Source organism: Gavialis gangeticus, unplaced genomic scaffold (genome assembly GCF_001723915.1).
Source record: "Gavialis gangeticus isolate Ggan-Ray unplaced genomic scaffold, GavGan_comp1, whole genome shotgun sequence".
NCBI classification, from domain to species: Eukaryota; Metazoa; Chordata; order Crocodylia; family Gavialidae; genus Gavialis; species Gavialis gangeticus.
Genome location: NW_017729024.1, coordinates 132,517,146 through 132,531,066, shown reverse-complemented (window position 1 = coordinate 132,531,066; position 13,921 = coordinate 132,517,146).

Here is a 13,921-nt window from a genome sequence, read left to right as displayed (position 1 = left end):
TCCGCGATGCATGATTCGTGCCATCTGCCCCATCCACTCACTGTTGCAGCACATCAGAGCACCATTCTTTGAAAGGCGAATAACTTTGAAAGGCCCCAGATCCTATTTACTTGGTACTTGGCATAGGATACAGTAGTACAGACACCTTAGTAGTAGAGTCTACCACATGCTCCAAGGTGATGCAAATGTAAAATATTATCAAGCCACAACAAATATGGTTTAAGCATCAAGATTCTATGTGTATAGACATCAAAGATTGCTAAATTGGACAGATGATGTTCAGTGGGCTCTAGAAGGAGCAATTTAAGTGCCTTCCATTCAAGAATTCAATGTGGTTATTATAAATCAATTAACTGTAAGACTAATTTAACTTACAGATCTAGCCTAATTCTCAGGCAAAAGTTGCAGAGGGATGTCTGAGGTGTTCTCTTACTGATATCTCCAATTTCCTACAAGATAAAATTATCCTCAGCAATAAGTTTTATGGAATAGAGGACTACAACTTATTTCAGAGCTATCCAGCTTCAAAGCAGCCAGGGGCCATGCTACGGCAAGCTACACCCCACATTGCACCATGCGGGCAGATGGCCACCCACTTCTGCACTGAGCGCATGAGTGGTCCTCTCCCAGCCGCTGCTCTGTGTGCATGGACAACAGTCACTCCCACCTCAGCTCCCCAACTACTCACTCTTCTGTTGCACTGTATCATGGGCTCCCCCACTGCCACAGGCTGTGCCTCCCTGCCCCTGTGGTGGGAAAAGGAAGAAAAAGTCAGGGGACTGAGAGGGAGAAACAGCTGGGTGGCAGCCTGAGGGCTGTTGAACTGCCCTGACCTATTTCATAAAGGGCAATTTTTTGGAAACATATATGAAGAAGAAACTAGTTGCAGATTTTTACATGCCTGGGAGATTAGCCAGACCGTGAGCATCAGATTTCTTTACTAATACATGAGCACTGGTAGCTCACAGGAAGCCCATAATTTACCCTTGGAAAACATAGGCTTCAGAATGAAACTTCTGAGCTCTTTTTACATTATTTTAATAATAAAGTGCATCAGAAAACACTTGGTAAACATTATTCAGAGAGAGGAGAAAGCTTTTCCCCAGTTTTGGGAAAAGAAATCATTAGGCTTATTTTGATGTTTCAGTCTGCAGACATTCACTCTGCCAGTTTCTTTGTCATCAGAATAATATGGTTTCCTTTCCTGATGGCTTATTTTTCTTTCCTGGTAGATAGAACTCATTAAGTTTTGGGGTTTGGTTAAGTGCTCTCTTGATGCTGGTTTCTAAAACATTTTTATGCCGTTCTTATTCAACTCCTTAAGCGTCTCTCGCAGTTTAGCATCCATCTATCTTAATGGGAAGCTTAGCCAATCCAATAAGCTTTGGTTTTTCTCCATTAGAATAACGATACGGCAACTTTAGATTCTGATCCAGGCTACTGTAGTTTAGCTGCCTCATCTTGGTGGGAGAGCAGCAACTTAATTTGGAATAAGTATTTAGTGACAACAGCACGTTAAGAAAAAGCTTTTCCAAACCCCTAAGTAATTCTTCATAGTGGCTCCCACACAGAACAAGCACACTCTCACCAGGAAAAACACATTAGAGCTGGGGCACTGTTCACAGTCCATGAAAAACACTGCAGAATCCTTTTCAGGGAGGGTCTTTGTTTGGCTGGTAGTATTTTGTTTCCATTCACTGGCATTCCCCGTTCCTTTTCAATACTAATGGTGCTTTCTGGGGAGCTGCAGAGTCCATACTACTGCTGATCCAAACCTATGAAGTCAGGGGAAAGCACTACCTGAATTGAGATAGCAATGAACCTTTGTGCCTGCCTAATATTAGCAGCAGGAACAACTACACTGTTGCAGTATGGTGACCTGACTTGGGTAGCTGGTACTGTAAGAATGAATCCAAACAGCCGTGGCCAGGCAGAGATCCTGAAACTCATACATTTCTGCATGTCTCAGAACTCAGGCAGAAATGAAAGTTGCTGTTGGAGAAGCAAACATGCAGAACCAGCATGAGGACACAAACACAAGGTGTAAGCAGCAGGTGTCCCTGAAGGTAATTTGGAGGAATTCCTGTCCCCATTAGGCAGCAGTCATTGTGAGAAATAAGCATTGGGTTCAAATGTCTTTCCTTGGGAGCCTTTCCAATTAAGCAGCTTTCCTAATTAAGTGTGGAATGTATTTACTAAGTGTCCCATTTGGGTAACATTCAACCAAAACATGACATTGGTGTCATATGCACAGTTTGAACTACTGATGATTCAGTTCAATTTATAAATGTAGCAGATTTACCTTCTGAGCTCCGGATGAGTCCTGGGCTCAAGATTCTGCAGTTCCAATTGGTGGAGCCCATCTGCCAATCAGAAGCAAGCCGGGATAAGCAAGGCCATGCCCTTTCTCCAAAGGGAGGGGGCAAGGAGCAGTCTGTACCTGGTTTGAGACTGCGCCCTGCCAGGTCCAGGGAACTTCAGGGGCAGAGCCCCTGAAGCATATAAAAGCTTTGGCACACTGGAGGAGAGAGATGTGGTGAGGAGAGAGGAGCTCCAGAGACAACTGTCCTCGGGACCCCACCTGAGCATCGTCTCTGCGCAGATTGGCATATGGCACTCAGGCTCTAGGAGGCTTGAGCCTATGAGCCTGGCAAGCGGCTGGGTAGGCAGTACGTGGATTGGCGCACAGCGAGCCGGCCCTGGGAGCAGCTTGAGACTGCTCAGGCCACACACAGTGTGCAGGTTGGCACATGGAGAGCTGGCCCTCGGAGCAGCTCAAGGCTGCTCAAGTTAGCCCCAGCTCTAGGCCAATTAACCACAGCCCTAAAGTGTGGCTCTGCATGCAACTAAAAGAGCCCCAGTGCCCAGAGCAGGGCCCAGGAAAGGGAAGAACCCCCGGTGTGAGGCTGGAGAACCAGAGCCAGTAAGGGTTCGGCTCCTGCGGGAGCACCCTGGGTGCCTAGTGTGGGGCACCAGGCCATCAAGAGAAGCTGGAGGTGCTGCCGGAGAGAGGCCCTCACCAGGGGATGAGACTTGGCTGCTTCAGAGCGGGAGCATGAGTTGCTGGGGAAGCAGGTCCCACAGGGGAGGCGGGCTTGGGAGAGGAGGGTCTGCAGCCTCCACCCTTTTCCATTGTATGGGGGGGTGGGGTCCACATCCCAGGGCCTTAAACAGGAGGGGCTCCAGGGAACACCCCATGGGGTGCTGAGTGCACCCCCTATTTTGTGATTGTTGTTTTGTACTGTAGTTGTAATATAGTTATGGGTACTCCTTAAGGGAGTTTATATGGGTTTATCTGTCTTTATTGCCCATATGTGTTTATTGCCTATTATCAGAACTTACCTGTATTATTGCCTGTGTACATCTGTGGTATTGCTACCTCAGCCTACCCAGGTTTATTTAAGTTGATGTTCATATGTGTTTATTGTGTTGATGCCTTGACTTACCTGTTCCAAAGTGTTAATGTTTATTCTATGGAAGGGGGTTAATTATTGCATATGCTGTGAATCACCCAGTTCATGATTTTGCAGGCCCTCGAAGTGGTGCAATATGTTGATTTCAGGTTACTGTATAAGGTGTCACATACTAATTTTATTGTCAATATTTAACGTTTACAATTCATATTTATGTATTGTAGAAATAAATTGGTATATAGTTGAGCACTTTGTCTCGGCCTGGCTCTGTAGAGAGGAGAGGGAACTGCTCCCAGGTGACAGGCCCCTCTTTCAGCACGCTTGCCTGACCACCACCCCGTCTACTGGTGGACAAGGCACACACCTGGGTATACCCAGGCTACATCAATAAGAAAAATAAATAGCACTTATGTTGACACCTTTTCTATCACCTACCCAAGAACCCAAGCACTGTAAGTGCAGGTTTGTAATTTTGTAAAGAGGTAGTTGTATGAGCCAGTTTGAATAGCCAAAAACATGTTCATTCACAGGACTACAGCCTGTAGTCCTATACACAACAAAGGGGAGATGTCCTTAATCATTTATTGAGTATACTATGATTCAGTAGGATTTCTAGCTCTGAGACCATTGGGCATTTGGAAAAGGAAGGTTATTTTAATTTTTTTGCTTATCTGAGCCCAGAGCAGAAGTACTTAATGGTTGTGGTTGAGTCTAGTACAGAGTTAAAGACCATAAAATGTCATGAATCCAAGCTGGGATCCAGACTTCTTCAAATTCAGAGTGCTCCAGTCTGAAGGATTAGCTTAGTTCTTGCTTGTGTTGTTGTTGTTACTACTATTAAGCATTTATATGTCATTTTTGTATCTTCAGGGGGTCCTGCCAAATTTAATCCACATGGTACGAGGAAAATTAACAGAAATTATTTCTAAAAAGAGTTTAGTGAGACTTGTAGCCAACTTTACTTTCTAACATCAATATTGATTTCAGGTCTAGCATGCTGATGCAGTCTCTCTCACTCTGTTTATATTTTATATGATCGTACTTGATTTACACAATGGATTCAGATACTAGTAAACTACATTGTATTTTCTGGACACAGAGAAGATGTTACTGCAGTTCAGAAGACTTATGGCATTTCCTCTAGATCATGACAGTGCTCTGGAAAAGAGGAAAACTCCTGAGCAAAGTCTGCCTCTGAGCAGATGCTCTTAAGCAATGATCCTTGTGTTGGTCACTGGTTCTGTGGGCTTCCTCTGGATTAAGACTATTAGCCGAAAAGGGATTTAATAAGCTTTTGTGCTTTATATTGTCTGTCTGATTATGACTCAGTTTCCTAAAATAGTCCTAGTGATTAGTAAGTCTCAATTTCTCTACATCCTTCTAAGACCTCTGTTGTTTTGGTCATCTTTTAATTTGCCCAGAACACCTTTATTCCTTTCATGCACAGAGATGGCCTTCTCAGACAGAAGATGAATGCTTTTAGTAAACTAAATATTTTTGCCTTCTGGGGAGGACGTACAAGAAATCTGTTTATGGTTATGCATTCTGAATATTTTTTCAGTAGAAAATCCCAACAAAATTCCAGCTCCACATCTGTGAAGCATATATACAGAAGAGATCTGTATCACCAAGCAGCATGTCATTGGGGTAACTTGCTTGCAATATTTTCTCAAATGGTTAGGCACTAGCTGATAATGTGCCTTCCACTTAATACAGGTACACTCAATGTATAGACAGTGGGCATGTCTACACATGCATGAATGCGCCTTTTCTGATGCACATTAAATTTATTACCTCCAACGTGAGGTACTAAATTAATGCACATTATGCTCCTCTAATGAGCAGCAGTGCATTTGCATGGTTTTTAAGTGATGCTTAATGAGCAGCAGACTATTTTACTGAACATTAGCATAATGTCATGGTTTTTTACATGACACTTTAATGCGCCGTAAAATAGTTACTGTATGTTAAAACGCATACGTAGACATGCCTAGTTAAAACAAACATCTAGTTGTGAAACTAAGTACAATGATGAGTTTAGTGCGTTCATTTCTGCGTAATAAAGACTGTAAATTGTTTTATACAGAGCTGATGTAGGCTTTAAATCCTATCAGTGCAAATAGGCATAAACCAATTAGCACTTCATTGGTGTACTAAGGGGTAAATAATTCCTTTTTATATAGTGAAACAATGTTACTGTGTTAATCCCAGAAGTCACTGATCTACCAAAGACCTTAAGCACATGCTTAACATTGAGTATGTGAGTAGTTCCACTGAAGCTGGCTTTCAGATAAGCATACATTTATGCTTTGGCTGAATTAAAACACCTTAAATCATAAAAAACACATTGTATTTGGCTTAAAATCCTATCCAGCTGTAGTAATGTCTTAAGAAAGGAACAAGAACTTCAGTTTCTACTATTACTTGTTCATATGAAGTAATACTATTAAGTCATCTCTTTCTTAATGATTAATTGATCTGACAACAACAGCCTGAATTGAATTAGGACTGCACCCAATTTGCAAACAGGTGGATCATGCAGCCACTGTCCTATTCTGGAGCTTTCATCCACAGTGAGGAACAATCTGTACCATTCAATTCAAAGGTGCAGCACTCTCACTCTGGAGAGACTGGAGACCTAGGGTACGTACAGACATTCAGGGAGGTTAAATTGAGTTAAAATTGGCCACTGAATCTAAGGTAAATCCAGATAGGTGAGCTAGCTGGGGGGAAGGGTGGCGGGAATGGGGTTTGGAGGAGCAGACAGGATCCATGGGGTGGTTTGGGGGGTTGGGGGAGCAAACATGGTCCATGGAGGGAGAACTGGGGTCCACAAGTGGGGTCCACAGGGTGGGTCAGGGGATCAAAAGGAAGGCAGTAGCCATTGGGGGGATCAGGGAATTGCAGGGCAGGTGGGGCCTGGGGGAGGATTGGGGGCTAGCAGGGTCCACAGGAGGGGTAGGGGGGCTCTCTCCCCCAGCCCAGGGACCAGGGGCTTTTTTTAGCCTCCCAACCCCCACCACCCTCAAATTAAGAACCCCCCTTCCCCCAATGTACTTGCTTGGTTCCCAGCACTGGCATATGCCAGTTAAAGTGGTACCAAGAATAGAATTGGGATGATGGCATTGGCAGGCTTGGGGGAGGCTGGCTGGTCTATGGTTGGGGGCAAAGGGGGGTATCCACCTGGGAGTGGGGGGAGGGGCTGGGGACTACAAATCACCCAGTTCCATGGAAGGGGTAGGAAAAGTGCAGCCCTGATCCAAGGCTAAATAAAAATACTGAGGGGGCCAAGGGGTGGTTAAATCATGTTAAAAATGGCGACCTGGTCTAACTTAGTTCACCCAGGTGTGGACATTACATTCAGACTGACCTAACCAGGGTTGTAAGTGTGAACTGCATAGAAGTTCAGCACACAAACTGGTCTAACAATAGGTGGGACCCAGTCTAAGATGGAGCTGGATTGATGTGCACTCAAATCAGATTACTCTAGGTTAGACCAATGAATCAAACTTCTGTACAGTTCCCAGCACAGCTCCAGAGCTGGGAAACTCAGCTGGACTCAGTCCCAGGATTGTGCTTTTCCTACCCCCCCACTCACCCACCTGGCACAGAGCTATTTTTAGGCCCTGGGCCCCTGTTTGCCCCCCTGATCCCCCTGCAGACTCCACCTTCCCCCCACCTCATCTTTCTGTGGATCTCCCAATCCCCACCTGCTAGCCCCCTCCAACCCAGCTTGCCTTAGATTAGGCAGCTATTTTAATTCGATCTAACCTCCTTGACATCCATACTTAGCTCAAGTCAGGTATACCTCGGAAGTAGGGTTAATTAAGATTGAGTTGGCCATTTTCAGGCCAATCTAACTGTCCTGAACTTCTGTACAGTTTGCATGTAGCTCCACCTAGCCAGTGTGAGAGATGGAAGGTTCACACCTGGTATAAGGTTTGCACCTGGGAGAACTAAGTTAGATTGGATGGCCATTTTTAATACTATCTAACCCCCTTGAACACCTGTACCTAGCCTTAGTGTCATAGCTATCTACTCCAAGTTAGGCAAGCTGCTTTCAGAAACTGAACACAGAGACAAAATCCTGGTCACACTTTACAGAGACAACGCAAGCTGCTGAGAAGGCTCTGTACTTCGTCATGCTGTGGGCGCGTCTACATGATACGCTGACTGCACACTAGCCAAAAAATACTGCACAGTAATGCATTACAACATGAACAGTGCTAATACGCTACTGCACAGTATTATCACCTAAAATATGTTTGCCCGCACTACTGCACAGTAACTCCAGTTACTGCACATTTATTAATTGCTAATACAAGTACTAAATAAATGCACAGTAATGACTGCACAGTAGCATCTATTATAGATGCCTCCAGTGTGTCCATGAAAGGGGGAAATAAAGAACCTAGAATTAGTCTCAACAATACCTCATAACCCTTGTTATACATACCTCATAACCTTTTGTCTGAGAATCAAGCACTTCCAGAAATGAGCATCAACTTCAATAAGGAAAGATTTCGCCCATGAGATTTCACCTCCTGTCTAAAGTGATTCACTTTTGTGGGTTTTAACAACATTTCAGGGACAGGCACCTTTTACTATATTAGAGGTTTTTATTGTTTAGTGTCTCTAGATTTCCAGTTCTTGGAGCTTTTTTTATTCTACAGGTCAGTGGTCTAGTAGTGAACTATTCTGGACTATGAAAGTATAGTAAATCCATCTGTTTGAAAACCTTAACAAGTGTTTGCCAGAAAAAAACCTTTCACATGCGCACAGTAAGTCATTTTTAAATCACATTTAAAAAAAACAAACAGTTCTGATGATGGCAGGAGATTAGTCCTCATTAGAAAAATCTATTAGATGTAAATCTGTGCCTGTGTTCTCCTCACTCCATGATTGCTTCACTAATGGCTAGCTTTGTTTTTGTTTTGTTTTTCTGGTACAGGTTTCTTTCTTTGCCTTAGCTATGCTTCTGCTGCTGGAGAATTTGTGACCTAGCTCACATTCTTAGAAACAAAGCAAAATGGTTTGCCTGAGATCAAAAGGAACTGCCTCTGTCTGCACTGCAGCTGAAAACTGTTGGCCCAGGCTGACATCTCTATTGTCTTGCTCATCTATGGAACGAGGAGAAAAACAGAGCTTGACTGTTCCTTTAGAATTATGAAAGCCCTTTTTTCATTTTAAGTGAGGAAAGAATGACTTACTAGAACGATGACTGTGTTGCTAGTTACCTAAGGCCAGATTGTGGACTCCCACTGGATCATGAAGTCAGCAAGACAACTCATGCAAACTAATGCTCACCAGAGGAAGTAATCTGGTTCATAATTACTGTTCAGCAGTGCTAGTGAAAAGCTTTTTGAGCAACATTCTGACTAACTTTCATCATCATGCAGACAAAGTAATTTCAGGGGTAAAAAAATTGGGCCAGAGTTTGGTAGATCTAAAAATATCATTTTTAGTAAACATTTTTGGAAAAGAATTTGAATTTAAAACATTCACCATCCTATAACCATTTGCTTGTACTGCATCCAGCAACAGTAAGTATATTCATGTGAACCATTTTTGTAGTTTTAATTTGGGTGGATTCACAGGTTTAATTTGGTGGAACAAACACAAAACAAATCCAAACGGAGCTGAAACAGTCACACTTTATCTGATTTGTAGCAAGAAGCTCAAAAGCAGATGGAGCTGCTGAGTTTTGCATGTTTTCCATCAGGACCATAAAACCGGTTTCTAGAAACAGGTTTAAATCATTTTTAGTACTGTCTTGCATTATTAGCTGAAATGTTAAATCATGACACTAAAATTATAAGCAATGACACTTACACTAAAAAAACCACCATTTGGATGGTGAAAGATTAAGATGGCTGTCCAAATGTCAACTAGTCACTCAAAGAGTGGTTCAAATAAAGAACAGAGATCATAGAGCAACAATTCCCAGTCTGCACCTGTGACCATTATGGAACTACAAAAGCCAAGGAGAAATGTTTGTGCAGGAAACTGGACTTCTAGTATTTTTCAAAGGCAAATTGGAGCTGTATCTTGTTTTGCTGATCAATTAGAGCAGAGCTCACACATTGAATGAAACAGTCAGACTCCTTTGACTCTGAAAGGTAAATGAACAATGAATGATCATACCACTATATCAGAGTTACTCTAACAGTAACCATAAACTTTAGTTATCTGTGGATGTATCCAAGGCAGCTATTGGCACACTCGTTGATGGACACAACTAGTGAGTAGTGATTTCTGCATCATAGGGTGTTTGTATATGCCACAGCATTTGATCCTTGTTAATTTACCTTGCCTTAAAAATGTTAACTCAGGTTATTTTAGTGCATCATGTTTGTGTTTACACACCACCAGCTTTCAAATGAATTAAGCCCCGTGTGTAATTCAATGCAAATTCCAGCAGGGGGAGCCAAATACCAATCTAGCTTGGATAGCCCTGCCCTTGCTCCCACTAGCCAAGGAAAGAAAAATTCCTGACGTTTGGCTGGGGGAGGTGGGGGGAGGGTGCAGAGGCTGGGGCTGCTACAGGGCAGATGGGGTGGGGGTTGCTTCTGCGGGCAGTGGGGAACTCCATGGTCAGCTGGGCAGCACAGGGTTTTCCTGGACATCTCCTCTTTTTCATGTGCTAACAGGTTCTGACTGTCAATAGGCTCATATAGAAACATAGAAAAAGGAAGCTTTGGTCTTAGTCCATGTAAGTAAAACTAAATTTAAAAAAATCATATCTTCATAGAAGGCCAATATTACCTGAAACTAACCACTAACTGCTATTGCCCAAAGGGTCCTGGAAATCTCCAATGTCCAGCATACACAGGTTAGATTATCAGTGATTTGGAAGCTAAATGTGTGTCTGGGAGAGATGGAGTATCTCACACAGATTCTCTAGCATTTGGCAAAAATGCAGAGAAGCTAGGCCTGAAGTTAGATAAGATGCATGCTGTGGCGGGCCAGTAGGTGGTGGTCCTGCACTGAGCCACTCACCTCACTACACCCGACCACCTTCCAGGCTCTGAGTGCCTCCCTGGAGGCCCCTCACGTCCAGCCAACCCCCTTCCTGGAGCAAACCCACTAGCCTGGGTAAGGCCGCCACCACCCAGAGTCTGGACTGAGCCTGGACCTGTGCCATCTGGAAAAACACAGGCCTATTAGCCCTTGAGGGTACTTGACCCACTGCAAGAACTTGGGGTGCTTCCCTCAGTCTGAAGCACAAGTAGTGGTCTCCCTTAGTCAGCCAAACCAAGGGGACCCCAAAGCATAATCTAGCCCCTCTCCCAATAAGTGTCCTATGCTACGTACACAAGAGAACGTTATTGGTTACAAGGAGCAGGTTTGGAATAGGGTACAGGGTAGAGCAATACCGGAGAAATTCCTTAGAGCAAAGTGGCATGGTAGCCTTTGATCACGTATCTGAGTTACTGCAAGCTAGATATCTAGTTAGATCTCAGGGAGCTTACTTACAGGTATCATCCAGAGACAGGTGGAGACTTCCTCTGGAGGCAGGCAGTTCATTGATCATGAGTTTCAAGAGAGGTAGAGAGAGAGAGCAAGTTTCAGATGGTTCAGCTTTTCTCTGTGAGTTTTCATCATGGTTACTGCCCCTCCTCCTGAGCAGTCCTTAACTTATATAGACCTTATGACCTCATTTACCCAATCCAATGAAGCCCAGCAACTATTGGCTGCCAGTCAACCAATTTGAAATGCATCACTGGTTGCTGGGTAGACTGGCAGAGTCTTTAGCCCCCTCCCAGTCAGGTTGGCGTTACTTAGAATAATAGGGAGTTAAGTCCCTCACCCAGGTGTGTGATGCCAGTCACCTAGGCAGAGGGAGCAGGTTCCCCCCTCCCTCAGGAATGTATCCAGGTCAGGTTTCAACTCAAGGTTACATGAAGAGATGGGATGGAGGAGTCTGTCCTTCGCAGTGACCATGGTAACCAAATTGTCAGGCAGCAGAATTTGGGGAGAGACAGATATGGTATTCTGCCACACAAGCCAAACTAAAAAAACCTTGCCTTATCTCAAACAAAATGTGAACTGTGATAGTCAGAGCTACTGCTGAAAATAAGACTCTGTATGCCATTGGAAGAGGGTGGTCTGGACAGAGTGGTCCCTATGCTATCATGAATTTGGGGGAAAATTCTCAGTATGATAGGTGCCGAGAATGTGGGGGCCTGAGGGCCCTAGCACCCCCTCAGGAAGAGGGCTGTTGGGGCCCAACCATGAGAAAAAATATGTAATATTTCTTAGGAATTATGACAGAGGGCCAGGGATCCAGGTTTTCCATTCACTGTGTAAAAATACATTTTTTTTCACTTAACAGAGAATAATGTGGGAATCCCCAGGTTTCCCCTTGCAGATTGGCAGAGTTCCAGCCTGCAGGAGGCTGCTGGGGGGAGCAGGGAGGGCAGTCAGAAGCAGGGGGTGCCACATACATGTGCATGGCAGCCAAGCAGTGGTAGACAGCAGCTCCCACAGCATCTTCCAGGTAAGTCTATGGGGCTGAGGGAGGGGGCACAGGTGATGTGGCAGGGAGGCACAGGCAACACAGCAGAGGGGCAGGGGGGGCAAAGCAATGCAGTGGGGGGGAGGGGGCATGTGCCCCCTAAGATTTCTGTGCTCAGTGGAGTGCAGGGCCACAGCTGGGCTGGACCAGCTCTGTGCAGGAGCTGTCTCCACAGTCCAGCAGGCAGGACCCAGCGCAGGTAGGAGCACCACACCATCATGGCCACCAAGGTGAGCCACAGCAGTGGTGGCATGGAATTTTACCCCTGCTGCCTCTGGGCTAGCAGGGGACACCTCACCTTGGTGGCCATAGTGGCACAGTACTCCCTCCAGCACCAGGACCTGCCTGCTGGGCTGTGGAGGTGGCTCCTGCTCAGAGCTGGTCCAGCCCAGCTGCACCCCCAAGCCCAACTGTGGGTGCAGAAATCTTGGGGAGCATGTGCCCTCTCAAACCTCTGCCATGTTGCCTGTGCCCCCTCCTGCATCCCCATGTATCACTTGTGCCCCTTATCCCCTTTCCCCACACACCAACCCTGTTTCCAACACACTGGGGGACTGGGAGCGGGGGGCACATGTCCATCATCTTAGCCCCTCCCCCCCCAGCAAAAATAAAAGTTGGTGCCTATGCTCAGTACTAAAGTAGAATTTTGTTCAAGGACCCCAGGATGGTGATCTTCAACTGCTAGAAGGTATGTGAGTGTATTCATAAAATCAGACAAATATGCTTTAGCCAAGAAAGCACACATCTCCTTGAACATATTAGTCTATAAGATATCACCCTGCCTTCTGCCTGACTTCAGACTACCACAGCTAATTATCTCTCTGTCTTGATAGTTCATGCCTGTGTTCATGCCCCAACCATCTACACTGAAAACCCCTAAACTTGTGTCCTGGTATGAGTTCAGCACAGGCCCATAAGCTTTCTTCAACTACTGACTAGGTAACCATGTAAACTGCAACCACCTCTGTACATGGCCACTTTGCATTGTGGTTGAAGCATAAGCATTTGCTACCATATTCAGCAGGGGTGTGCGAAGTGGGCCCCGTTCGATTCAGATTCGGCCTGAATCAGGGACAGTGATTCAATTTGTTGATTTGAATCACTGTCCCTGATTCGATTTGGCCAAATTCAAAATGAAGATTCGATGCTGATTTGGACATAGACACAGATTTAAATGTTTTTCCTACATACCTTGAGGTATCAGCGTGGCTCATGAACACTGTGATGTTGGGGCTCATGGAGCATCCCACAGGAATGGGGGGGGCCCTCCATATGCTCAGTGGCAAACCCAGAAGTGGACCAGAAGTACTTCCAGTCCACTTCCAGATCTGCCAGGAAGTGCAATGGAGGGCCCCCACACCCCTCTCCTGGTGCAGTGATTGGCTGTGGGGGATCTCAGGTGCCCCCCCAAACCCAGGAGGCACCAGTCACCAAGCTGGGAGGGCATGGTGGGGGGAGCCCTGCGCACTCCCCAGCAGACTCGGAAGCGCTTCTGGTCCACTTCTGGGTCTGCTGCTGAATGCATTGGGGAGCCCCCACACTGCTGTGGGACACTCCATGCACCCCAGCATCGCAGCATTCATGAGCCCCTGCTAGCTAGACGTATGTAGAAAAAACATTTAAAGCTGTGTCTATATCTGAATCACCGAATCTTTCCAAATTGATTCGGAGGGTTCTGGTTTGATTCAGAAAAATTAAAGGGGCCTCTGATTCAATTTGGATTCGGGGATTCGGCCACTGATTGAGCAGACATTCAGCCCAATTCAAGTCAAGGACTGAAGGTTCACACAGCCCTAATACTCAGGTACAAGAAGTCTTCCGGAAGCAATCTAACAATTCCCTGTTCCAGTGCTTTTCAGCCTTTCTGTACCAGCCCTCCTACTGTTCATAAGCTGTGTTGAACTATTTAACTCCCATGTAGTATTTAACACCTAATTTTCTTTGGAGATTGCTGTCCTGGGTTGAAAGAGGTGGGGGAAGGATGGAAATG